Consider the following 27,864-nt stretch of genomic DNA (forward strand, 5'->3'; position numbering starts at 1 on the left):
CTTACTGGGGAATACTCCCAGAGCAAACACTCTGAGGGGGCTGTCTCGCTCTTTCCTGAAGGATAAGATGGACCTCTGATGCACTTTGGGTGCATTTTCTCTTCTGCGCCTTCCAAAGAAACAGGACCAAGAGATTTGCAGATTCTTGATGTTTCAGCCTCCTTGGATATTTGTAAATTACTCCTCTGAAGAGACCTCCTCCATGCAAGCAAAACATCTGTCAGGAATACTATCGGTGTCTGGGAAAGCACAGTCTCCTGAATCAACAGCCGTAGTGAGAGCTTGTTGAAGATTTAAATGGCTTCTGATTTCAGCCTGATAATTCCATTTTAACGTGGTGAGCTGGTGGTCCTGACAGCTTCCTGAGCATAGCTTCTGTTATCGGATCATAAGAATTGGCTGATGGAGCCTAAAAGATAAGTCCGAGGAAGCACTTTAAGAGCGTCCCTGGTGATCTTCAGCAGTGAATGGACTGGACTGCCAGAAGGGTGGGGCCGGATGGAAGGTAGATTATATGACAGGTTCTTTTAAGAGAATTGTGCGCAAATCTCCTAGTAATCTCATTCTGTCCTTGGTGAGGTTTGGGCTTTCTTTGCTGAGATGAGATGGGAATGTGGCTTCTCTTAAACACCTAGTTAGAAGTGTGGGACAGAGGGATTATAACACGTTAGACTTGCAGATGGTTCAGTCCACTGTGTATTTGGGATGGGAGACCTGTGGAGACCATTCAGAGTAGAAAGAAGAGAGAGTCTTATGCAGTTTTCACTCATCCCTTAGAAATGGTTAATAAAGGTCCCCAGCCTTGGGTGCTTAAATTTCTCAACACCACCGTGTGGGTAGAAGCCACAGCCTGGAACAGCCTGTAGGACCCTCCTCATGTCTCCACACCCTTCCCCATCTCTTCTCTGCACAGCAGCCGGAGTGACCTTTAAAAACGTAGTTCAGATCATGTTTTCTTTGCTCAAGACACTCAAATGGCTCCCATTTCACTAGGAATAAAAGGCCCTACGTGACTCCAGTCCTGCCCAGACCTCCAGTCACATCTTGTACCCCTTGTTCACTCTGCTGTAACCACACCATCCCAGGCACCCTCCTGCCTCAGGACTTTGCACTGGCTGTTCCATCTTCCTGAAATGCTTTTCCTCCAAATATATGAGAGTTCACACCCAACTTCATTCCAGCTTTGCTCAATGGCATCTCCTCAGATGCTCTGAGGGCTCTCTCCTCACCACTCTGTCAAAAATAGAACCTTCTGTCACTCTCTAGTCCCTTGGGTTTTTTCCTTCATTTTATTTCTGACATTATTTTCTATACTTATTTGTTGATTCGATTGCTGTCTACCTCCCCTACTACTCCTTAAGACCAAGGACTTTGCCCCCTGATCCGCAGGGTTCAGCACAACATAATAGATACTCAAGAAATATTTGTTGGATGGATGGATAGGTGGATGGATGAAAGGATGAACGGAGGATGGAAAGATCAGTGGATGGATGGATGGAGGATGGATGGATGGGTACATGGGTGAATGGATGGATGAATGAAAGGATTACGCTGTCTCTTCACAGTGAAGGACTTGGTCATTGGTTCCTAAAATTGGACTATTTACAGATTTCCTTTATGAGTTTTGCCATATCTGTACACTGACCTTACTACAATGACTTAATGGCTTTCTTTAAATATGCACACTTTTATTTAAAAAGAAAAACTTTATGCAGTGCCATAAATGGAAAAGAAGGCAAATATGAAAATTAGATAAAAAGCAAGTAAAGCAATGTTATTAAATTCCAGAGAGATTCTGTTGCCTACTGAAGGGTTGGACCTTAGGCCACTGATCTTTGGGAAAGGGGCAGGTTAGCTAGTGTTGGAGGGATGTTAAGAGACATACTAGCACCCAGCTGAGACTTTCTTCCAGATGGAGGTAAAGGGATTAAAGACTAGAAAAGGGAGTCTTTATCGCTATGGAAGTCTCTGTTATTTAATGCTCCACCTAAAATCTTTTCACCCCCCTCCAGCAACATGTGTCCTACGCTTGGAAACACCAAGCCAGGTAACGCTTACTGACACTCTATCGTATCCTGTTTCTTTAACATCTTTTTAACTAAAGGTTTCCATTAATTTGCTTCCTGTTTCTTTGCTTCTTTCTTCTAAAAAGCAGGAGGAAACAAGAAAACACTGCAGCTACCTTACAATTCTGAGTGTGGCTCACCCTGAGTGGATCTTACAGTCTAAGGAGAAGAACAAAGGATTCAGGCCTTGTATAACAGAAAGTCAGAGCTCAGCCACACAGACATTCCCCACGCCCACATATTTGACAGCACAGACAAAACACCCAGATTATCGACCATTTCTTCTTTTCATCCTCATGATCTGAGCTCATGGAGCCGAAACTCAGTTAAAAGCAAGGCTGGGCTAACAGCAAGTGGGCCACGTTGGCTCAGGGGAGTGCTAGCTCAGAGGGCTGGCAAGTCTTTGCCTTACAGACCACTATTATTCCTTCCTGGGTTAGCTTTCAACACATGCCTTGGTTTCCATGTAAGATGATAAGGCCTCTGTGTTCTTTCACATGTGGACTAAAGACTTCTGAATACTTAGATGAAGAAATCAGGCCCTAATGATGGCAAAATATTTACACACTGATTTAAGCTTGTTCATGAAATTGGGGCAAAGGAACATTTCTATCAGAGAGAGGGGGAAATCAAAGAGATCAGAGCCACGGTGGCATTCCAATGGTATTTATTTAGGTAGTGGCGGCTAAACACTCACCTCCCCCACTTTCCTTTTCTTTTCCCCTGGATAATTTTGGGAAATCCTCTAGTTACCAGTATGAAAACCACCAGCATTGTGTTGGGGAGGGTGTGTGTGTGTGTGTGTGTGTGTGTGTGCACGCACGCGTCACGGGGAGAGTCAGATAGTACAACAGCCATCTAAAAAATTTTACAACACACAGCATTTTTTTTTTAATTAATTAATTTTTATTTATTTATTTTTGGCTGCATTGGGTCTCTGTTGCTGCACACGGGCTTTCTCTAGTTGCGGTGAGCAGGGGCTACTCTTTGTTGTGGAGCGTGGGCTTCTCATTGCAGTGGCTTCTCTTATTGTGGAGCACAGGCTCTAGGTGTGCGAGCTTCAGTAGTTGTGGCACGTGGGCTCAGTAGTTGTGGCTCGCGGGCTCTAGAGCACAGGTCAGTAGTTGTGGTGCACGGGCTTAGTTGCTCCGCGGCATGCGGGATCTTCCCGGACCAGGGCTCGAACCTGTGTTCCCTGCATTGGCAGGTGTATTCTTAACCACTGCACCGCCAGGGAAGCCCAACACACAGCATCTTAAAAAGACTTACAAATGCTAAGAATGATATTCACGGAAGCATTTTCTGGGCTCTGGTGGGAGACATTATAGTCAGGCATTATAACAATTTACTATTTGTCAACATTAACTGAGCGTGTATTCTGAGCCACCGTGGTCCTAAGTACTTTATACATATTAGCATATGTATTTCCAAAGCCCAGTAATAAATGTGTCATTATTTGCATTTTAAATACAAGTAGAAAACTGAGTCACGCAGTTGACAAGTGGTAGAACCAGAATTCAAATCCAGGTTGTCTGGTAGCCTCTGACTTTCCCAGTTTTAGCCCTGCATGTCCTTTATCCTGGGCACCCTCCCAGTCCCAGGCAAACTGGCACAGTTGGTCATCCCGCCTGTAATACTAACCACCATACTTGACCTCCTCCCATATACAACTTCTTAGACTTAGGACGTAGTCATGTTCTTGCAATTTCCAACAACACTGTCCAACTCAATAAACATTTTCAACCATCAACTGTGATCAGCGCTTTTTGCCAAGTGCAGCAGGGATCCGGGAATAAATGAAGATGTAAACCCTACTTTTTAGGCCACTAATAAGTAACATAAGGGGAAGGAAATATATGTTATTTCCTCAAAAAGTCGTGCAATATCTTCTGGCACTGTACCGGTACGAATACCAGATTTCTGTGTTAATGTGTGTATAACACAGATACTGGTTTTCAGCTGGCAGCACAATTATTTCCTCTGACAGGACAACATCTTTGTGAGAACAGTGTGGGTCTGGGGTGCTTGGAGCTGCTCGTCCATGCAAAGAATTCTTGTCAAATATTTTAATGAGAAGAAAAGCATGGCAGTCAAGATGAAAATCCAAGGTGACCTTGAGCTTGGCAACACACTGCCGATCACCTTGTGGTTTTTTAAGGTCTTTTTGTGACGACGATGACGATTTGTTTACAGAGTTCCTCTCCTGATGCAGGAAAGGAGGAGAAACAGGTTTAGAGACCACCTTACAGAAAGCATCTTCGTCCCGACATTAAACCTTCATTCTAGTGGACATTGGGTACACGGCATCCAAAGCCCTTTTCTCCTTGGAAGAATCCCCATTGGCTATGTCGTAGTAGGAAGTCACGTTGCCCTCGTCATTCCCTGGCAGGCAGGGGGCATGCCTACCCTCAGCCGGCCTGATGTTCCCATGCAGGACTTTGCATCCTGCATGAAGCCACAAAAATGCAGGCACAGTTAGGAATTCCCTCACAGCAGTGATGTGCAGAATCAGTGACAGTGGCCTCCCCGGAAGGTCTCGTTAGAGATACGGGAGGCATCATCCCTCCTATATGGGAACCAGCCTGGTTCTCTTGGTCTCTCTCTCAGCCAGAGCTGATGCTCAGTGGATCTGCATTAGTGAACCCGTGCCAGAGGTAAAAACGTTGAAGTACTTCTTCTCCCATCAGTAAATAGCCATGGCTCCAAGCTCCCCAACTGTATCTACCTGCTGCCCTGGCTAAGGCCCCTTCCTTGTAACCTGCCCAGCTTTCCCCATCATCCGGAAACCTAGGGGTTAACGCCCAGAACAGCAGGAGGCCACCAGGAACCTGTTCCAGCCCCCTTCTGACTGGACAGTGCCAGACCCTATCGGTTACTATTTTGAATATCAATTCTATACACCCCGATAAACTCTGACTAAATTCCCCTTTCTACTTAAGATAATAGAATCCACCTCTGTGTTTGCAACCCCAAGCCCTCACTGATACACACACTTACACACATTTAATTTTAGGCAGACTGCATCCAAGGAAAGAAAATCTGGGTTCTGGCAGGTATGGAAAAATGAGGTACAGAAATATACTTTCTGTGAGGGAGTTATGTGAGAGTACTATATGTTGGCATGAAAATGTTAAGAAATGAAATTGAAATTAACATGCATTTAATGCTTACCGGGATGCAAATGTCTTTCACATACTGTACCGCATTACAAAGCACTTTGCTATCCCCTCTGCATTTGAGATACAGGTTAAGGCATGCATGTTTTATATTATCTCTATTTACAGTAAGGAGTGACTCCGATCACGCAGCCAGGATAGGACAACAGGGGTTACCAGAGGAGCCTCCTGATCTCAAATACTTCCTGTTTCATCTGTACCTTGTTGCTTCTCTAGGTGGGCTGTTCCCCATGGCTGAAAAAGTACAGAAGTCCCCTGCCTGCCATGATCAGAAATTCCACTACTTCTCTTCCCTCTTTGGATTAAGGTATAGTCTCTAAACATGTTTTTCAAGCTATGTTTAAACGACATTAATCCAGAGTACTTCAACAGGAATTACTTTTTAAATTACTTTAAAAAGTACTTTAAAAATTAGCTAACTGCTATCTGAGAAAGCAGAGCATCGAGGGAATGGGAGCCTCAAAAGGGACACAGGGCCTTTGCACTTGCAATTTACTCTTCCTGGAAACCAAAAGTGGTTCATAAACTCTGATAAAGGTCAGTGGAATTCTACTGTTTTGACTTTTTCTTTTCCCACCTACCACCATCAGTAACACCAGCCCCCTAGCATGGTGGAAGGAAATGGAATAAAGATCAGGGCAAAATGTCAGGGAGAGAGAGAGAGTACAGGTGGAAAATTCTCTCCTGGTGATTTGCATATAAAACCCTTTCCTTCCTTTTCAACTGCAAAACTGTTCAGTCAACAGAACATTCTTGCAGGAGTTTTTGGTCAATTCCTAAAGTTAGTTTCCTAAGATGGACCTAACTAAAGCATAGTTCTAGAAATTAACTTCATTTAATCAAGGTAGAGTAGGTGGGTGTGGGGTTATGGGGAGCAAATCATCTAACCTGAAGCAAACCTGATTAAGCTCTTTAGACACCCTAAACCCTGAAAATATTACGGTGCTCCCTTGACCTACCATATAGACTTCAAAACTTATAAAACCATAAAATGTGAAACTTATCCGAAACATGTTAGCTGATACAAAAAACAGCTCATTGGAAGAATTTCTTAATGCAAAATTCTGGCTAAGCTCATCAAAACAAAAATTTCTGTGGTGCCTCTGTTTTTCTGGTGCCACAAGCACACGTGTTGTTGGTCTCTCAAGCTCTCGGGCACTCACTGGGAGTCAGAACCCTGACTCCCCGCATACCCCATTTATGAACAGTGCGGTCCCGAGTTAGCCTCAGCTTCCTCAGACACAACATTCGTAATGTTTACCTGCCTCCTGCAGTGAGGTATGTCTATGGCAGTGCTTGCTACACAGTAAAGGGCTATACAATGTAGGCTGTTATTAGTTCTGAGACGTCAGTGAGAAATAGATTACAGGGTTATACTCAATGCTCCTAAGAGCTGGAAAAAGTCTACGACTACAGAAACGTGTTGATGCCCTGGGAGCGGTAAGGTAGGGGAAACGGTAAGAGGTTTTTATGATGTTTTGAAATGGGGTCACTTGCAACCTTGACATTTGTTGGTGAGGTTAGGAAAAAGGCATTTTCAGTCTCAGAGAATGTGTGTGACATGTACCCACGATCAGAAGTTACTAGATGATGCCCACCAAAAGATAGGGACAGGAAACAAAGATCTAACCTAATAAGGAGACTAAAGGGGTCCCCTGGGATGATGGTGAAGAAAGACCAGGAAGGCAGTCTAGAGGGCAGCCAGTCCAGACTGAGCAGGAGAATGGAGTGGTGCTGGAGACCACAGGGACGCCTCCTAGAGGAATCCCAAAACTGATGAAATAACAGATGTGTTTAAAAATGCTGAGAAGACAGTCACAGTTTTGATAGCCTGCAGGTGAATTACTGAGAGGTACCTAGAAAACAAGGCTATAAGCAACTCCAGAGAAAACAAACAGTTATACAAGAACGAAATATAATCATAATATAATCGATGGCTCAATCGTGGGTTATGCTGACATTATCAAAATGAGGTAAATGCCAAATATTGAACTAAATACAAATTGTGACAATTCATTGGGAGGAAGGTGGCTGGAAGTGGGCCTGTGTTGCCAGGCGTGTGTGTGTACTGGGGGCAGTGGTAGGGAAATGCATTAAGAGCCAGAGCCTCATACTCTACAGTGGAAAGTTAACAGACAATACCTAGATTTCCAAATAAAGAAAAAGCTCTACAGACGTGATTTAGAAAACATGGAAATATGTGCACAGAGATACATCAGAAAGAAATGAGTCACTTGTAGAGAGTGGGATTGGGGTGAGTGAAAAGGGAACTTGGAGAGGCAAGGGGGAGCTTTATCAAATTTTTTTAGAACTAAGAACATGTATAACTTTAGGGGAAAGTTTTTGATTCAAAAAAAAAGAGGGGAATCTGGGCCAAGATGGCAACAGACAGGATGGAGGTTGGCAGCCCTGAGCCACAGACAACGAGGAATTAAAGCAGAAAGTCCAGCGGAGGCATTAAGAGCTGCCAGCCCTCCATCTTGACTCTGTCTTTGCCTGGGAATTAATAGCTTACAATGAACATCTCTACCTGGGAAAGGCCTGGCTGGCGCGCAGGGTCGGCACTCCACAAACACGGACGACAGCAATAATGAAGCTGCCAATCCCAGGGGCACGCGGGGGACACATCTGCCACAGCTGGCCTCGCGAACTGTCAGCCCTCTTAAATGCACATCGCCGGGCCCGGGGAGGCTGTCACCTCTCCTCCCCAGTGTACCCTTGCTGGTGACTGTAACTACTCATTTCCATAAATTAGATCCCAGTATGTCCAAAATGGATTTTTTTTTTTTAAAGAAAAAGGTGCTACTCTGAGTTAGGATAAAATTCTTGGAGAGCCCACATACTTGTCAGGAAATGAGTTCTTAATCTGGAGTCTAGGGAAAGAAGTCTTGGCAGGTCCGATGACCTCCCTGAAAATCTATGTCAATTGGCATATGTATGCAGATGTGCATTTATTTTTGTGCAGGCTCCATACTTAACTGTGCCAACTAGACTAAAACTACTGGATACCAGGCCAGGATGAAGTGATGTCACCATTTTAGGGCGTCTCACCTATAGAGGCTATGCGGAAAGAGGAAGCACTGCACGGTCTCTAGGCTTCCTGGTTATACCTAGCGTTGTTATTTCAGGTTTCTGTACCTTGCAGGAGTGGATCCGTGCAGCGGGGATGTCAGCCTAATGCAGCAAGAAAGGTGCAAGGCGCCATGGAGAGCTGAACAATGCTTCACTTTCCAACAGGACCCCGGGGTTCATGACACACTCCGCCCCCGCTGCCATGTTGCCTGGCGACCCTTCAGCAGCCTGGGAAAGAGGCAGCCTCTCAGAGCTCCATTTAGGGGTTATGGGTGGAGGCTGAGATTCACCAAGCACAGGAGGCTGTGAGGGGCACAATGGAGCCATTTGTAGTGAGGACCTCACCGCCGGGAACACACAGATGCGCTGAGGAGGCACTGCTGTCAGGGTCAGTCGGCTCTGAGTCCCATCTTAGCAAATTGACTTTGGGCTAGTGGTTTAACGCCTGAAGCCTCAGTTCCTGTTAAATAGGAATCATTTCACCCAATTCTGAGGACCATATAATGATGTTCAAGTGTTCGATGCTGGGGAACTCACTAGCATTCAGTAGACAGTTGCTAGTATTCCTGTTTTAAAAATGTGTAAATAAAACAATCAATAAATAAAATGTGTAAATAAACGTCATGGAATCTCACCTTTTACAGTATTTTAAGGAGAGAATAATTTAACATCATATATTTTTTAATTCCAACAGTAATATTTGTGCGTAACTCATGGTTACCTTTCTCGCCTTTAGCCCAGTGGTCCTCAGCTGGTGGGAGGAGAGGAGTTGTGCCGCAGGGGACATTTGGCAGCGTCTGAGATATTTTTGGTCATCACACCTGGGGGCGGGTGCTACTGGCATCTAGTGCGTGGAGGCCAGAGATGCTGCCAAATATCTACAATGCCCAGGACGGCTCCCACAGCGAAGACTTTCTCTGCCCCAAATGCCAATAGTACTGAGGCTGGAAAAGTCTGCTCTAGCATTAAATATGAAACTCAAATCGGAAACATATAGTCCAGGACCCTGTTGAGCATTCCGTTCTTGGAAGAGACAGTGCCTTGATTTTAAGAGCAGTGTTTCCCGCTGCCCAGCCTGTCATTTCTACTCTGATGACACTCAGTGAGACTGAATGACAGCGTTACCGCACCGGTGCAGGATGAGGCTGCCCGACACTGGTGGGTACCCCATCAGATGGGCAAAAAGAGCCAGTTATTGTTTCAGATTGTTTGTAGAGGCAACAGCGCTTTATTAGTTTCCCTTTTGTCATGAATCTGAACGTTCTGTACTAAATCTATTTTCAAAGGTAAATGAATACCTAAGATATTTTTAAAGCACCAGAGTGCAGTTTTGCAACTATGACTTTTTTTTTTTTTTTACCAAATATGACTTTTTAACACCCCACTCCCCCAAACCTCACAGACATCCTTCTAGAATTAGGCTGGTTCTGACTGAGTCTGTTGACACTAGTATTAAACAATCATTTTCATATCATGGTTTTTGAACTGTTGACCATCCTTGCAAATTACCATCTTGGAAACCATTGTACACAGACCAAAAGTTCAGTTAAAGGGAGCTAGATTGTCTGTGCAACAAAAACCTGCTTGTTTCTGATGGGGTTTCCAAAATGGAAAGTCTAAATTATAAATATAATAACATTGCCCACACTTTCCTTTCTCTTCTATTATAAATGCATATTCAGATATGTTAATATAAAGATGTACAGTAACACAGAAAGGGCACCCAAAGTGACAGGAGGACTCCACTGGTGGAATGGTGGGTTTCTGTCCAGGCTCCCTGAGCCAGCCATCTTCCAAGCCCCTCATCAGTCTTCTGTGTGAAAGTCTTAGCTAAGAGTCAAGTCTCAACCGATAAGGCCTTGGAGACATAATCATTTTCCATTGACAGCACCTTGCCACCAATTCACAAACATTTTCATATTAATATTGAGCAATTTCCCTACATTCTAATCCATCAAAGTAGGCTATTAATCCTTCCTATACCATTCTCTATTCAAATGCTAACAATTTTCTTCCCACAAGCTAAAACATTTGTCCGACAGCCTCTCACACAAAGACCCTGCATTGTTAGCGATGATGGATCAGAGTGTTAATATGAAGGACGCAATGTAAATTATATCACTGATACTGTACATATGTAAAGGAAGAAAATCTTTTTAAAAGATCATTTGTATGCTAAAGATAATGAAAGTGATCCCCTGGTACAGCAACCTTAATTTTCCTTTCTAAGAGAAAAAAAGGTTCAGAGAATATGGAAATCCATCATGATTTATAACGGCACAAATGCCATCGTTTACTTCCCAAAAAAAATATACACCGTTTCTTTTAAAGAACTTATTGAAATGACTCAAGAAAACTTGTTAAAATATATCTTAAGAATTGCACACTCCGTGGTTACCAGGAGAAGAATATGGATAGCAGAGCTCAACTTGGGATGGAAAACAGATCGATCCCTCCGTTTTGGGTGGTGAGTGGATGGATGATTTATATTCATTATCAAAAGGCATTAAATGATATAGAAATTTGGCAGTGAATACACTTACGTCCCCAACAGGAGAGATGTGAAGTCTAGCATGTATTAAGAAATGGGATATAAGGGCTTCCCTGGTGGCGCAGTCGTTGGGAATCCGCCTGTCAATGCAGGGGACACAGGTTCGAGCCCTGGTCCGGGAAGATCCCACATGCCGCGGAGCAACTAAGCCCGTGCACCACAACTACTGAGCCTGGGCTCTAGAGCCCGCAAGCCACAACTACTGAGCCCACGTGCCACAACTACTGAAGCCCGTGTGCCTAGAGCCCATGCTCCGCAACAAGAGAAGCCACTGCAATGAGAAGCATGCGCACTGCAACGAAGAGTAGCCCCCGCTTGACACAACTAGAGAAAAGCCCGCGCGCAGCAACGAAGACCCAATGCAGCCAAAAATAAAGAAAATAAATAAAAATTTAAAAAAGGAAAAAAAGAAATGGGATATCAGTGTTGATGCTGTGAAAACACCTGGGCTCCACATCATCGTAAACTTCTGAGGACAAGAATGGACCATCTACATGGGGTCCTGTCTTCTACTCCCAGACTACCCAGAGAGTCAGAGGTCTTAAATACGAAGTAAAGAAATCATTGCGATGCTTCATTCCCTCATGTTTCTCTTCCACCTCCAAGTTCGCTGTTCTTCAGGGTTTTCCTTCCGTGTAAATGGCTGCTTGAAGGCAGATATCCGGAATTCATCCTTGGTATCTTCCTCTCCCTCACCAGCCCCCACCTCCATCCAGTCTGGCCAAGGCTTGTCAATTTTTCCTGCAGAAACAGTCCTTTTCTGATCTGTCTCTCCATGAGCCATCTCCAGGACCTTCATCTGAGACACCGCCATCTTTCATGTGGACTCTGGCTCAGCTGGTCTCCCTACCACCATCACCTCCTTCCTAACAATGCAGCCCAAAGGATCTTGAGATACAAATTTGATCATGTTACTTTACTGCTTTAAAAAAGGTAAATTAGGGCTTCCCTGGTGGCGCAGTGGTTGAGAGTCCGCCTGCCGAAGCAGGGGACACGGGTTCGTGCCCCGGTCTGGGAAGATCCCACATGCCGCGGAGCGGCTGGGCCCGTGAGCCATGGCCGCTGAGCCTGCGCGTCCGGAGCCTGTGCTCCGCAACGGGAGAGGCCACAACAGTGAGAGGCCCGCGTACCGCAAAACAAACAAACAAACAAAAAAAAACAAAAAAAAGAAATTACCATGTGAAATTTGAGCATCAAGAAAAATAACACAGCAGAAAATCTGAATCCCTGTGCTCTAATCTATTTGGAAACTTTTCTCCCCAATTCTTCGTATGCCTTTTATTTCCTTTGGAATTTAGATAGTTTTGAATCTGAAAAGCTAATGTATGATGGTGGATCTCCTCTTTGTTGAACTCCATTAAACCCCATTATTACTTTTTGAGGATTAAGACTTGCCCCGGAAGGTATTATTATGCTGAGGTGCTATTTTTAAAAACATTTTATTGGAGTACAGTTGATATACAATGTTGTGTTAGTTTCAGGCATACAGCCAAGGGGTTCAGTTATACATATACATATATTCATTCTTTTTCAGATTCTTTACCCATATAGGTTATTACAGAATATTGAGTAGAGTTCCCTGTGCTATACAGTAGGTCCTTGTGCATTATCTATTTTATATATAATACTGTATGTTAACCCCAATCTCCTAATTTATCCCTCCCACCCATTTCCCCTTTGGTAACTATAAGTTTGTTTTTGAAAGCTGTGAGTCTGTTTCTGTTTTGTAAATAAGTTCATTTGCATCATTTTTAAAAATTAGATTCCACATATAAGTGATAGCATATGATATTTGTCTTTCTCTGTCTCTTCACTTTGTTTGATAATCTCTAGGTCCATCCATGTTGCTGCAAACGGCATTATTTTGTTCTTTTTTATGGCTGAGTAATATTCCATTGTACCACATCTTCTTCATCATTTCCTCTGTTGATAGACATTTATGTTGTTTCCATGTCCTGGCTATTGTAAATAGTGCTGCAATGAACACTGGGGTGCGTGTATCTTTTCAAATTATGGTTTTCTCTGGATATATGCCCAGGAGTGAGATTGCTAGATCATATGGGAGTTCTGTTTTTAGTTTTTGAAGGAACCTCCATACTGTTCTCCATAGTGGCTGTACCAATTTACATGCCCACCAACAGTGTAGAAGGGTTCCCTTTTCTCCACACCCTCTCCAGCATTCATTGTTTGTAGACTTTAAAAAAAAATTTTTATTTTATATTGGAGCATGGTTGATTAAAAATGTTGTATTAGTTTCACGTGTACAGCAAAGCGATTCAGTTATAAATATACATGTATCTATTCTTTTTCAAATTCTTTTCCCATTTAGGTTATTACAGAATATTGAGCAGAGTTCCCTGTGCTGTGCAGTAGATCCTTGTTGGTTATCTATTTTAAATATAGCAGTGTGTACACTGATGATGGCCATTCTGACTGGTGTGAGGTGATACCTCATTACAGTTTTGATTTGCATTTCTCTGAGATTATGCTGAGTGAAATAGACAGAGACAGACAAATACCATACGATTTCAGTATGTGGAATATAAAAAGTGAATAAGCAAACAAACAAAACAAAAACAACACGTAGATACAGAGAACACTGGTGATGAGAGGGGAAGGGGGTGGAGGAGGGTGAAGTGGGTAAAGGGAGTCAGCATATGGTAGTGGATGACAACTAAACTTTTAGTGGTGAGCATGCTGTAGTGTAGACAGAGTCAAATTATAATGCTGTCCACATGAAACATATGATGTTATAAATCAGTGTTACAAATCAAGTGGGCAAAAAGTGTAATTCATCTGTCGTAATAGCTTTTAATTAATTAATTAATTAATTTTTGGCTGTGTTGGGTCTCTGTTGCTGTGTGTGGTCTTTCTTCAGTTGCAGCGAGCGGGGGCTACTCTTAGTTGCGGTGCACGGGCTTCTCATTGTGGTGGCTTCTGTTGCTGCGGAGCAGAGGCTCTAGGTGCACGGGCTTCAGTAGTTGTGGCACGTGGGCTCAGTAGTTGTGGCTCGCGGGCTCTAGAGCACAGGCTCAGTAGTTGTGGCGCATGGGCTTAGTCGCTCCGCAGCCTGTGGGATCTTCCCGGACCAGGGCTCGAACCCATGTCCCCTGTATTGGCAGGCAGATTCTTAACCACTGCACCACCAGGGAAGCCCCTCTCATAATATTTTAATGAGGAAAATATCACCATTTACCCTGGGACACGATTTCAACTGCCGAGTCTAAGAATAAGTACAATATTAAATATCTCAACTTGTACTGTTGTAGTTCAACCTGATTTCAAGTTCTGTTGTTATTCCTAAATATTACTCAATTCTTATCTTAAAAATTCTTAATTTTTTTTTTTTTTTTGCTACGTGGGCCTCTCACTGTTGTGGCCTCTCCCGTTGCGGAGCACAGGCTCCAGACGCGCAGGCTCAGCAGCCATGGCTCACGGGCCCAGCCGCTCCGCGGCATGTGGGATCTTCCCGGACAGGGGCACGAACCCATGTCCCCTGCATTGGCAGGCGGACTCTCAACCACTGCGCCACCAGGGAAGCCCCATAAAAAACTGAGCAGAAGGGAGAGAGGGGAACAGAAGACCAGAGCAAGAGTGACACAGGGGAGGTTCCAAGGGAATGGCTTCTACATGCATGCTCAGAGGATGGGTGAGCCCCAGGTCACTGTTCTCTCTGCTGGCTTCCCAAAGCACCCTGTGACAGGGCATCGAGGAAAGGGCCTGATACAGAACCTAAAGAGCCCTGGGATGTACAGGGGCAGAAAGGAAACTATAATGGGGACTACTGCCTTCGAGGGCATCAGCAATCAGTGTGGGCCACGTTCCTCCATCAGAAGGACTGCCCTGGATCTCCACACACAGTCCACACAAGCAAGAGGAAAGGAAGTTGGCAGTTTATCCCAGAACATCTAGCAGGGGCCTCATGCAACGCCACTCTGAACAGTTTGTCTGTCTGAGAGCACTTTTCCCAAACAGCTCCTCGCTTGTTAACTGCACTCGGGTTCAGCGGTGCTGTCCACACGCAACCAGACGGCGACCCGGAACCTTTCTTCTCCTGGTGCTGAAAGCCAGTGGGTAGATAATTATTCAAGGTCAGATTTTTCCGAGGTGGATGCCAGGGGAAAAAGAAGCCAACCTTAAGGGTGAGTCAATACTTTGCAAACACTTGTTTAAGGATTTCCTAATTACTCTAAGTGGTTCCTCCAGCTCTTGCACTTAAAAGGCTGCTGTTTTGTATGATGTCATCCTTTGCCCATTATCTCTGCAGTCAATTTGCAGTATTAGGAGAGGCAGCTAGAAAATATTTGCAAACATCAACATTCTCCGGTCTTAAAAGATAATCCCCCTTTCAACTCCCTATGAGCGTATCAACGGCACAGTTAGGTTTTCAGATGCCTCTAAACGGTAACACCACCAGCTGGATTGTACAGAAAATCTTTCTTCTGAGGAACTCAAAGAAATTTCTAAGTGGTATCACATCAATCACCGAGCAAGTCCTCAGAGGACTGGCCAGGCAGGTAGTTAGAGGGTAATTAGAAATGCAAATTGATAAGCCCCTTTAAAATAGCTCCCAGAGGCAGCTCCCACCTGAATAAATCTGGTGTAAGATTTTAGTTTAAGGGTAGCTAGTGCCAGTAGGTTCTGACCCATTGGATGTGGCCTTACTTCACTAATTCTTCACAATAACAATAGTATCATTAGCATCTCCATACTGCAGGTGGGGAAACCGAGGCAGACAGAGGTCAAGCAACTTATGCAAAGCCATGCAGCTGAAATGACAGCCCCAGAGCTGGAACTTAACCAGATCTGTCTGACTTTTAAAGTTGGCCCTCTCACCCACCACCTGGCTACATAATCTCCTTTCCCTTCCGCAGGAGAGATTGTGGGGGTTTTCACAAACACTGCACAGAGGAGCATTCCTCCATAGGCGGAAACCTTGCTAAAGTAGAGGCTTGCGAGGTGAAGAATGCTTTGAGGCCAGACTGCTTTTAAATCGCCGTTCCTCCACTTATTCGCTGGGTGACCCTGGCCAAATTGCTTAACTTCTCTGAGTCTCTGCTTCTTTATTTGTAAAATGGAGATTGTAGTGGTTCTTACCTTGGAAGGTTGTTTTGGAGATTAAATGAGATAACATGTTAGATACTTAACATAGTGCCTGGACCCAGTAAGTACTCCATAAGTATTTGAATAATAATAATATTATTATTATTACAATATAAATCCTATATATTAGTATAATATATATATTTATTATTATATATTAGTTATATGTAAGTAATAAAGAAAGATTATTATTAAATACTATTACTATTATTAGGAGATGTCTGGCCTGTGAAAAGAAAGAGGTCATTGTCCCTAAACTCACATTATGCTCTCAGAGGTGCCGCCCAATTAACCCCCAAACTGACACAAGAAGGCTTGGTGGGCACATTCCTGTCTGTCTTTGAGATCTGCTCACCTGATCCTTCACCTCTTCAAAGCTGGGAGAGAAACACTTCTGTACCGCACTTCCTTCAGCCTGGTTCTCCCTCTGCAATCTCTGGACAAGTGTTTACTAAGCAAATCCTCAACTGACTCTACTTTTCAAAGCAAGGAAGCTGTGGTTAATTTCATATGCAAAGAAAGAGCCCAGGGCTCCGCATTAGTATCCTAATTTATGAAGAGTGAAATAAACTCCAGACTTGGCCAGCTGGTTCAGGTAAGGGGATAATAGAATAGCAAGCAACACCCAAGCAAAGTAGCTCAAATTGTATAAAGTAAAATTCAGCAATATTTAAAAGCAATTCAGCTCATCTGAAGCTGCTAAACATTCCCAAACTTAGTAATAACTAAAGCACAGAGTGTCATGAATGAAATGAAAATGTGACCCAGGGATCTCACCATTTATTCAGACCTCAGAATCTGAAAATTGCCCTCTAACTGAGAGGCTTAAAGTTATTACTTCATTCACTTAAGCATTTTACATAAGGCAGTTCTCTGATGATAAATCACATTGAAATTGATTTCGGTTTAAAAACGAAAAAAAAATTCCACATTAACATGTGAAAGCGTAAAGATCTGCAGATCTGAATTATTGGGGTGCTCGTGCTAAAAATGGATGACAAATTGAAAAATAAGCATGTACTCACTTTTGGAAAATAAATCTGGTCCTCAGAACCACCCATTAAGCAAGGAAAAATAAACTGCCTCTCAGTTCATTAAGAAAACTCATTTGCATCAACATTTATACTTACATATGTAATAATGCATGGTCCCAGCCTGAATACAAGGTGGTAATTCAATCAAAAAGCTCCGTTGATATGCTATCATAAACAGCAAAAATGGAAACAGAGCCTTGGGAATAAATCACCCTCTTACTATTCAGCTGGGACCACACTGGCCTATTTTACACTACATGCATTGGTGCAGTATTTCACAAACATAAAAAACTGTCTTTTCCTTTTATTCACTGACATGCGGCTGTTTGAACTGGCAGCTTATGGAACTCCAGCAGGTGCAGGATGGATCCCAGTGGTGGAATCAGACAGCAAACGATGAAGACAATAAGGCAATGAAGATTTTTAAATTCAAATAATCCTAATCAAAATTTAAAACACTTGAAATTTTAATCCGAAGCATAAGGTTTGCACACATACATCTCCATTTGGACAGAAGAAACCCTACTGAAAATCAGCATCATTTTCAAAGCAGCAATATTTTCAGTTGCTAATTAGACATCTTCTCTTGGCTGATCCGATCATTCAGAAAATGTGTAAGTGGCATTTTCCAAGGCTCTACAAGGTTATTTCTTAGATAGAGTTGAGTAATTTTGGTGATGTACTTGCTGTTCCCTATCCCTGGAATCCCCCTCCCCTCTATCCCCATGTGGCTGGCTCATTGCCATTGAACTTCAGAGAGACTTCCCTGATTTCCCTCTCCATCACTAACCCTGCTCATTCTATTACATTATCCTGTTTATTTTTAAATTTATTATAGAAAATTTCAAGCATATATAGAAGTAGAGAGAATAATCAAATAAGTCTGCTGTTCTCAGCTTTAATGCCTACCAACACCTAGTCATTGTTTCAATCTTCTCTGCCCACTGTCCACCCCTTCTTCACGCCCGGTCACTTCAAAACATATGGAACAACCACAATGCTATGAGATTAGAAATCAATTACAGGAAAAAAACTATAAAAAACACAAACACATGGAGGCTAAACAATATTGCTACTAAATAACCCAGAGATCACTGAAGAAATCAAAGAGGAAACAAAAAAAAATACCTAGAAACAAATGACAATGAACAAAACCTATGGGATGCAGCAAAAGCAGTTCTAAGAGGGAAGTTTATAGCAATACAATCCTACCTCAAGAAACAAGAAAAATCTCAAATAAACAACCTAATCTTATACCTAGAGCAACTAGAGAAAGAAGAACAAACAAAACCCAAAGTTAGTAAAGAAAGCATAAAGATCAGAGCAGAAATAAATGATATAGAAATGAAAAAAAAAACAATAGCAAAGATCAATAAAACTAAAAGCTGGTTCTTTGAGAAGATAAACAAAACAGATAAACCTTTAGGCAGACTCATCAAGAAAAAAAGGGAGAGGACTCAAATCAACAAACTTAGAAATGAAAAAGGAGAAGTTACAACTGACACCACAGAAATACAAAGGATCGTAAGAGACTACTACAGACAACTCTATGCCAATAAAATGGACAACCTGGAAGAAATGGACAAATTCTTAGAAGAGTACAAACTTCCAAGACTGAATCAGAAAGAAATAGAAAATATGAACAGACAACTCACAAGTAATGAAACTGAAACTGTGATTAAAAATCTTCCAACAAACAAAAGTCCAGGACCAGATGGCTTCACAGGTGAATTCTATCAAACATTTAGAGAAGAGCTAACACCCATCCTTCTCAAACTCTTCCAAAAAATTGCAGAGGGAGGAACACTCCCAAACTCATTCTATGGGGCCACCATCATCCTGATACCAAAACCAGACAAAGATATCACAAAAAAAGAAAATTACAGACGAATATCACTGATGAACATAGACACAAAAATCCTCAACAAAATACTAGCAAACTCAATCCAACAACGCATTAAAAAGATCACACACCTTGATCAAGGGGGATTTATCCCAGGAATGCAAGGATTCTTCCATATATGCAAATCAATCAATGTGATACACCATATTAACAAACTGAAGAATAAAAACCATATGATCATCTTAATAGATGCAGAAAAAGCTTTTGACAAAATTCAACACCCATTTATGATAAAAACTCTCCAAGAAGTGGGCATAGAGGGAACCTACCTTGACATAATAAAGGCAATATCTGACAAACCCACAGCAAACATTATACTCAATGGTGAAAAACTGAAAGCATTTCCTCTAAAAGCAGGAACAAGACAAGGTTGCCCACTCTCACCACTATTATTCAACATAGTTTTGGAAGTCCTAGCCATAGCAATCAGAGAAGAAAAAGAAATAAAAGGAATCCAAATTGGCAAAGAAGTAAAACTATCACTGTTTGCAGATGACATGATACTATATATAGAAAATCCTAAAGATGTCACCAGAAAACTACTAGAGCTAACTGATGAATTTAGTAAAGTCACAGGATACAAAATTAATACCCAGAAATCTCTTACATTCCTATACTCTAACAACAAAAGATCAGAAAGAGAAATTAATCCCATTTACCATTTCAGCCAAAAGAATGAAATACCTAGGAATAAACCAACCTAAGGAGGCAAAAGACATGTACACAGAAAACTATAAGATACTGATGAAAGAAATCAAAGACAACAAAAACAGATGGAGAGACATACCATGTTCTTGGATTGGAAAAATCAATATTGTGAAAATGGTTATACTACCCAAAGTAAACTACATATTCAATGCAATCCCTATCAAATTACCAATGGCATTTTTCACAGAACTAGAACAAAAAGTTTTACAATTTTTATGGAAACACAAAAGACCTCGAATAGCAAAAGCAATCTTGAGGAAAAATACGGAGCTGGAGGAATCAGGCTCCCTGACTTCAGACTATACTATAAAGCTACAGTAATCAAGACAATATGGTATTGGCACAAAAACAGAAATATAGATCAATGGTACAGGATAGAAAGCCCAGAGATAAACCCATGCACCTATGGTCACCTAATCTATGACAAAGGAGGCCAGAATATATAATAGACTAAAGACAGCTACTTCAATAAGTGGAGCTGGGAAAACTGGACAGCTAAATGTAAAAGAATGAAATTAGAACACTCCCTAACACCATACACAAAAATAAACTCAAAATGGAATAAAGACCTAAATGTAAGGCCAGACACTATAAAACTCTTAGAGGAAAACATAGGCAGAACACTCTTTGAACACATAAATCACAGCAAGATCTTTTTTACCCACCTCCTAGAGTAATGAGAATAAAAACAAAAATAAACAAATGGGACCTAATGAAACTTAAAAGCTTTTGCATAGCAAAGGAAACCATAAACAAGGCAAAAAGACATAAACAAGCCCTCAGAGTGGGAGAAAATATTTGCAAACGAAGCAGCTGATAAAGGATTAATCTCCAAAATATACAAACAGCTCATGCAGCTCAGTATCAAAAAAAGAAACAACCCAATCAAAAAATGGGCGGAAGACCTAAATGAAACGGGCAGAAGACCTAAACATGTCTTCTTTCTCCAAAGAGGACATACAGATGGCCAACAAACTCATGAAAAGATGAGCATTACTAATTATTAGAGAAATGCAAATCAAAACTACAATGAGGTGTCACCTCACACCAGTCAGAATGGCCATCATCAAAAAAATCTACAAACAATAAATGCTGGAGAGGGTGTGGAATAAAGGGAACCCTCTTGCACTGTTGGTGGGAAAGTAAATTGATACAACCACCATGGAGAACAGTAATGGGGATTCCTTAAAAAACTAAAAACAGAACTATCATATGACCCAGCAATCCCACTACTGGGCATATACCCAGAGAAAACCATAATTCAAAAAGACACATGCGCCCCAATGTTCATTGCAGCATTATTTACAATAGCCAGGACATGGAAGCAACCTAAGTGTCCATCAACAGATGAATGGATAAAGAAGATGTGGCACATATATACAATGGAATATTGCTCAGCCATAAAAAGGAACAAAATTGGGTCATCTGTAGAGACATGGATGGACTTAGAGACTGTCATACAGAGTGAAGTAAGTCAGAAAGAGGAAAACAAATATCGTATATTAACGCATATATGTGGAATCTGAAAAAATTGGTATAGACGCTCTTATTTACAAAGCAGAAATAGAGACACAGACGTAGAGAACAAACGTATGGACACCAAGGGGGAAAGGTGGGGGTGGGATGAATTGGGAGATTGGGATTGACATATATACACTATTGATACTATGTATAAAACAGATAACTGATGAGAACCTACTGTATAGCACAGGGAACTCTACACAGTGCACTGTGGTAACCTAAATGGGAAGGAAATACAAAAAAGATATATGATATATGTATAAGTATATAAGATATATGTATATAAGATATATGTATACGTATAAGATATATGTATATAAGATATATGTATACGTATAGCTGATTCACTTTGCTGTACAGTAGAAACTAACACAATATGGTAAATCAACTATACTCCAATAAAAATTAAAAAAAAACCAAAAAACACATGGTTGGGCTTCCCTGGTGGCGCAGTGGTTAAGAGTCCGCCTGCCGATGCAGGGGACATGTGTTCGTGCCCCGGTCCGGGAAGATCCCACATGCCGCGGAGCGGCTAGGCCCGTGAGCCATGGCCGCTGAGCCTGCGCGTCCGGACCCTGTGCTCCGCAACAGGAGAGGCCACAGCAGTGAGAGGCCCGCGTACCGCAAAAAAAAAAAAACAAAAAAAAAACATGGATGACATCATGTCCTCTCATCTGAAAATATTTTGATGTGTTTCCCTACATAAGACTACGGTAAATAAGTTCCACTTTTATGACGACTCAATGTTAGACAGTTCTTTCTTTTACTGATCTGAAATCCATATTGGCTCAGCGGAGCCAAGCAAGGGCGCCAAGTTTAGAAAGTCCTGAGTTTGGTGCCCATTATCATTTAGGCCATGCCCTAGCCATGCTGTCTAGGGAGGTTACTTCCGCTTTCCTTTCCTCATTTCTAAAATGGGTACCCCCCCAATAAAATAAAATAAAATAAAATGGGTACCCCAGTCCAAATTAGCATGCAGAAACTCATCTTGAACCCAGTGGTGACAGACCCTCTCTGAGCCAGGCTCTTGCTAACTTTATACAAGCAGATACTCTTCAAGAAACTTTATAAATATTCCCTCACTTAATCTTCATAAAAGCTGTATGGTCGGGACTATTATTATCCCCATTCTATGGATGGAGAAATAAGGCAGAGAGAGTTTAAGTAATTCATCCAAGGTCACACAGCTGTAGAGCTGGGATTCAAACATGATTAGCTCATACTCTTAACTACTCTGCTATGCTACATTTTCGTAGAAATCTTATGATGTAGTGGGCTCCCAGCCACCAGAAATTTAAGCCAAGGCTGGCCATTTACTAAATGAGACAGGACATGTGAAAACACAAAGTATGGCGTTTACTACATACCAGATGCCCAATCCATGGCAACCAACCTTTCAGCGGATTCCAGCATAGATGCTGGGAGCACTTGAAGTCCCCCAAGGCCCACTGAGACTGATGCTGCTCTCAGCCTCCTGGAAAGGGGTGAGTATAGCCTTGCACGCTCGAGGTCTAGTCTTGCCAGGAGAAAGCCAACAGCTTGGACAAATACCACAGCACAGAAATGATAACAGCTTACATCGTGAAGCACCTGCCATGCACCAGGTCCTGGTCTAGGCATGTTGCATATATGAACTCGTTCAATCCTCCAACAACCTGACTCGGGTACTATTATCATTTGTGGTTTACAGATAAGGAGACAGAGACTTAAGAAGATTAAGCAACTTGCCCAAGTGACTAATTGGAGGAACTTGGACGAGACCCAATTTTTTACCCAATGAGGCTGAAGTTAACAGACTCAAATCCTAGTGCTGAAGCCACCATCTCATTTCAAATGGAAATAAAGTGGGCCAGGAGGTTATAGGGCTAACAGAGTGAGAAGGCGGAGAAAGTCAGAGACATTCAAGAACGGTGTGTTCTCCTGTCAGTGATGCAGGGAGGGGCCCCCTTGGCCAGGCCCTGAGCCAGAGGTCCTGGGGGCTGCAGCAGCAAAGAGGCCCCGTGCCTATTTTCAAGGAGCTCAGATCCAGACAGAGAGGAAGGAGACATGGCAAACTCTCTCAGAGAGAAGGAGGAAGCAGTTGGTGCCTTTACAGAGTGCAATGGGGCTTTCGTAGGGCATCACCTCTCGGCATTTCAGAGGTCTACTGCACCTCCAATCCACTTTCCTTCTTCTGACTCTATAAGCAGCAAAGAACAAAGTCAATTTTACAAGTGGAGTTCTGAGTGGCCTCAATATTTCGAAGAGGCTCTATTACCGTGGAGAACAAGAAACGCTCAGTTTATTAACTATATCTCCCGTAAACACAGGCACACGCATGCATGTATGCACGTGTGCACACACACACATGCAAGTTTCCATCTCAGGAAAAGGAATCATTAGCACCCATCTTTTTGAGGACCCTTGATGGGATGCTGATGGCCAAGCAGGATGAGCAGAGGTTTATGAGTCTGGACATTTCCACCATCCCCCTGTTTGAGTACCCATTGTGCGTCAAGCACTGGTATTAGGTCTGAAGCTAAAGGTTTAAACTGGAGGCGAGCCCAGGGAGAAGTGAGTGAATTTGTCTATAACCTGCAAGGTCAGTGGAGGCAGAAGTCTGTCCTATTCACTCTTCAGGCCCCCAGGGCCCGCAGTGTCTACTGCCCTGAGTAAGCCAACAGTAAGTGTCTCTTGAACAGATGCATGAAGAGGTAAGTGACCTTGGCCAAGGTCAGTTTCTTCCTTGGTAGCGTGAAGCTCCTACAACCACCGAGAGGGATGCCTTGAAGAAGGATCCAGCATCCAATGTACACGAGAGGCCTCCAGGTTCTCAAGGCGGGATCCATTTCCTAGGGAAAGAATCCGCTTTCTGAAACCGTACATATTCACCAGAGCTTCTGCAGAAATAAAGGAATAAACTTCATGGTACGGTTTTTAATTTTTGTTTGTAATTTCTGTCTTGCTTCTAATAAGCAAAGCAAAGCTTCCTCCTTCTCCGACACCCTCCTCGTGGTCTCCCAGAGCATCCCTGAGTTTGTCCAGGGCTCCCCTCTCGCTGCAGCTCAGCCCGTAGGCGCGCAGCACGGCTCTCCTTCCTCCTTTCACCTCTTCAGCAGATGCAATAAAAACCTTTCACTGGCTGACATCGAAAAGGCAGCGCTGCCTCAACTGCTGGGTAATTCAGGAAGCCTCTTTCTCATTTTAATTGGTTCCCTAATTGGAATGTTTATGGGTTGTGCAACAGCCTGGGATAAAAAGGCCGGGTGAGCAATTACGTGCCTGGCATTCCTATCTGGCAGGAGTTAATAGTTTAATAACAAGAAGGAGAAACATCCCGAAGTTCAGTGGAATGCCATGGTTTTGTTCTCAAGAAATACCTCGATGCAAAACAATCCCCCAAGTCAGAAATGATGTCACGCAGTGCTTACCCAGTAGCAAGCTGGTGCTTTGCGAGTCTCCGGGTCCCTTTTTGATTTAGTGGGACCTGCAGAACGGGGGCTCGCTGGGGCCTGTCAGGTTTATAACTGTGCACTCCTTCACTGGCTGGAGATAAGGGGGGAAGCAGGGCCCCTGATGGGCCTGATTGATTCTCTGGAACGAAGGTTTGTCTTTCCTGGCGGGTTGGATGACTTCATTCTGGTAGATGAGGTCACCTGAGTCAAGGCAATAAAGCGTCTGATATTCACATGAAAGCCAGGGTTCAAAGCAACCTCTGAAGGAAAGTCTCGCGATGCCCCCATCCCCTCCATGCCATCAGGAAACAGCATCTGCGCTAAGACCCTTCTTTCCGTGGTACAATTTTTTCTGGAATGAAACTCGCCGCCCCCCGCCCCAAGCAAACTCTGAAGCCTAGTTGGATGGTTCTAATTTATAAAAATTTGGGAGTGGGTGGGTTGTGCAGAAAAATTGTCCGTAACGACTTGGGCATTTGGCTGAAATAAGCTGAGTGCCGTTTTCCCAAAGGAAATCATATTCTAATTGTTGCCACATCGTGGCAACTGGGTCCTTGGTTGTTTTAAACAAGCTCACTGGTCTCTTTCGGCTCGGAAAATCCCTGGTATCAATTTTCTGGTAGAGAAACAGCAGACTGGGAACACAGCTTTCATCTAATCCTGTAGATTACAAGTAACTTTTTCATGATGCTACTGTACTGAGACAGTATTATCTAAAGCAGCAACACTAACGGAAGGTTTGGATTTGGGAAAGGACAGAAGCAAATTTTTTTTTTCAATACAGGAATAAGAAAAGATGACCTCTGCCTACGATCACAACTTAGAAATCTTTCCCCAGAGGGCAAAGTCCATTTTTGATTTGAGTTTTGAACTGATCTAATTTGGCCCAGTTTTATGTGCTTTATACACATTGGTTCAGCACTTGGCACTTGGTGGTGGATTTGGGTAATCAGCTAACTTCCCCAAGCATTGGTTTCCTTAAATGTAACACAACACCAAGACGAACACTAAATAAGGAAATCTTGTATTTTGTAGAAATGGAGATGTCATCAGATGCAACGTTATTTTGTGTCTCTCCAAGAAACGAAAAACACTGGTGATGGAACCATATCCCAAAGCTTTCTTATCATTTGGAATTTTTGTTGAAAAAGTATTTTGAAGATTTATCTTGACGTAGACTTTCACCACGTATCACGCTTGGTATTCATACAAAATGGGAGTGGGATATATTGGTTAAGGTAATGACAACCAGGTCATGACCACTGCTTGGCTGGAAGCAGTTGTATGAAGTCATCAAAGGGAAGATGAAACCTGATTCCTGAGATGTTCAAATGGGAAATGATGTGCGTTAGAACTGAGGAGACCCAGGAGCTTGGCACATAGTAAATAGTCAATAAAACACAGTCATTGTAGTATTAATGATTATTCCGGAGAGGAACCGTAATGTAATTGCAAATTTTCTCTTTCCCCACTTTTTATCAGAACGGAGGTTTCAACGAGTTTGATGTCCCCGGACAAAGGCAGCACTCTACACGGCTCCACACTCCACACCCCGCGACCAGCCAGGCTCTCTTCCCATGGTTCCACCCAGTCACCTCATTGAACCACTTAGGTCACATGTCCTTTTCTGAAGCAGGGAAATGGGATGTTTTGATTGGCCAGACCTGGGTCATGTGCCCAGTCTGTTGCCAGGGGTTACAGTTGGCCCTACCTAAGCTACAAAGCCAGGGAGTGGGAAGGAGCGGTTTCCCAAAGGAAGATCAAGGTGGTTTATTACCAGAAAAAGGAGACGTAGCTGTGGGACAGTTAAAACCATTTTATTTGACTCAACTCAGGACCCAGGTATCCACAGGTATTTAAGTAGCCACCTTGAGCCCAGACCTCTCCAGGGATTCAGGAAGCCCCTGACACCCTCAAGTCTCTATGAGGAGCTAAACAAAAATTATGAGCAGCTTCGCAGGGGTAAACAAGCAACAGAGCTTCTGTCATCAGGAGCCGGAAGCTCCCTACCAGAGATGGAGGCTCCTGACCGCAAAAGGAGCTTTGCATCTCTTCCTAAACATGCCTGCAAGGATGGCAGAACGAGTGCTGAGTTCTCACAAAAGGACACCCACTAAACTCAGCAAGATCACCACCCACCATGAGAAACAGTAGATTTTTTTCAAACTCATTTGACACAAAACCCTCCTTTTATAGGATCTCATGAAGTGAAGCTTGCATACATCCCATATTGGAAAATGCTAGCCTAAAACAATTGCCCATTTTTCTAAGTTCCTCTGAGCCAACATTTATGGACTATAAATGCCTAGCACATTCCAGGAGCCCTGTTTATGGCTGGGAAAGGGCAGGATTACGGCTCTAGGGGAACCCACCATCCAAAAGACAAGGTGACGGACATTTTGGTGCTGTGATGGACCTGAGAATAACAGACTATGCGCAAGTAGAGAGGCAGGGGTATTCAACAATCCCTGGAAGCACCCTGAAATACTTCAAAGAGGAGATGTGCTTGAAGTGTGGGCATTAAGGGATGAGTAGAGTCTGTCAAGCACAGAGACATTGCAAGCAGAGGGCACAGCACAGCTACCTCTACTCCTGACATAGAGATGTTCCAGAAAATATTAAATGGCATTTGGAATGCTAGAGGAGGCCTCAGACTTGCTTATGCACTTTTCCCTCAAAGCCCCTATAACCAAAAAAATGTCACTACAGGAGATGCTACAAGTTCCTGTCCAGGTAGGAAGGTGGCTTGCCAAACCCCACTCCCTCGGTTGCTTCCAAAAGATGCTAATTGAGTTTTGAAAGGTCTCAGGCACCACCCAGAGTAGATATCAACACCCATAGGGGCAAGTTTGCTCCCCACAATGAACCTATGTGGTGGTTTTAAAATAGGTCTGCACGTTCATTGACACTTTCAAACGGTGGAGTCTAATTTCCTTCTGCTTGAATGTGGGTCAGACTTAATCAAGCGACTTTATTTTAATGAACAGGAAGTGACAAGTGATTTTCTATGACTTCCGAGGCTAGGTCATAAAAAGCTTATAGCTTCTGCCTAGTTTTCTCTCTCTCTCTCCCACTGCCCCTCTGTTTCTCTTTCTGTCTCTTTTTCTCTGTCCCTCTCTCCCTCCCTCTCTTCTCTCTTTCCCTCATTATTCTTCTGTTTCTTTGTCTCTGTGTGTGTGTGTGTGTGTGTGTGTGTGTGTGTCTGTCTGTCTGTCCGTCTCTATTTGCCCCTCTCTTCCTATCCTTCTCTCCCACTCTGGACACTCACTTTTGGACCCCGCCAACACGTTGTGAGG

This window comes from Aethalodelphis obliquidens, unplaced genomic scaffold (assembly GCF_003676395.1).
Source record: "Aethalodelphis obliquidens isolate GAN/ISIS:26980383/991018 unplaced genomic scaffold, ASM367639v1 scaffold75, whole genome shotgun sequence".
NCBI classification, from domain to species: Eukaryota; Metazoa; Chordata; class Mammalia; order Artiodactyla; family Delphinidae; genus Aethalodelphis; species Aethalodelphis obliquidens.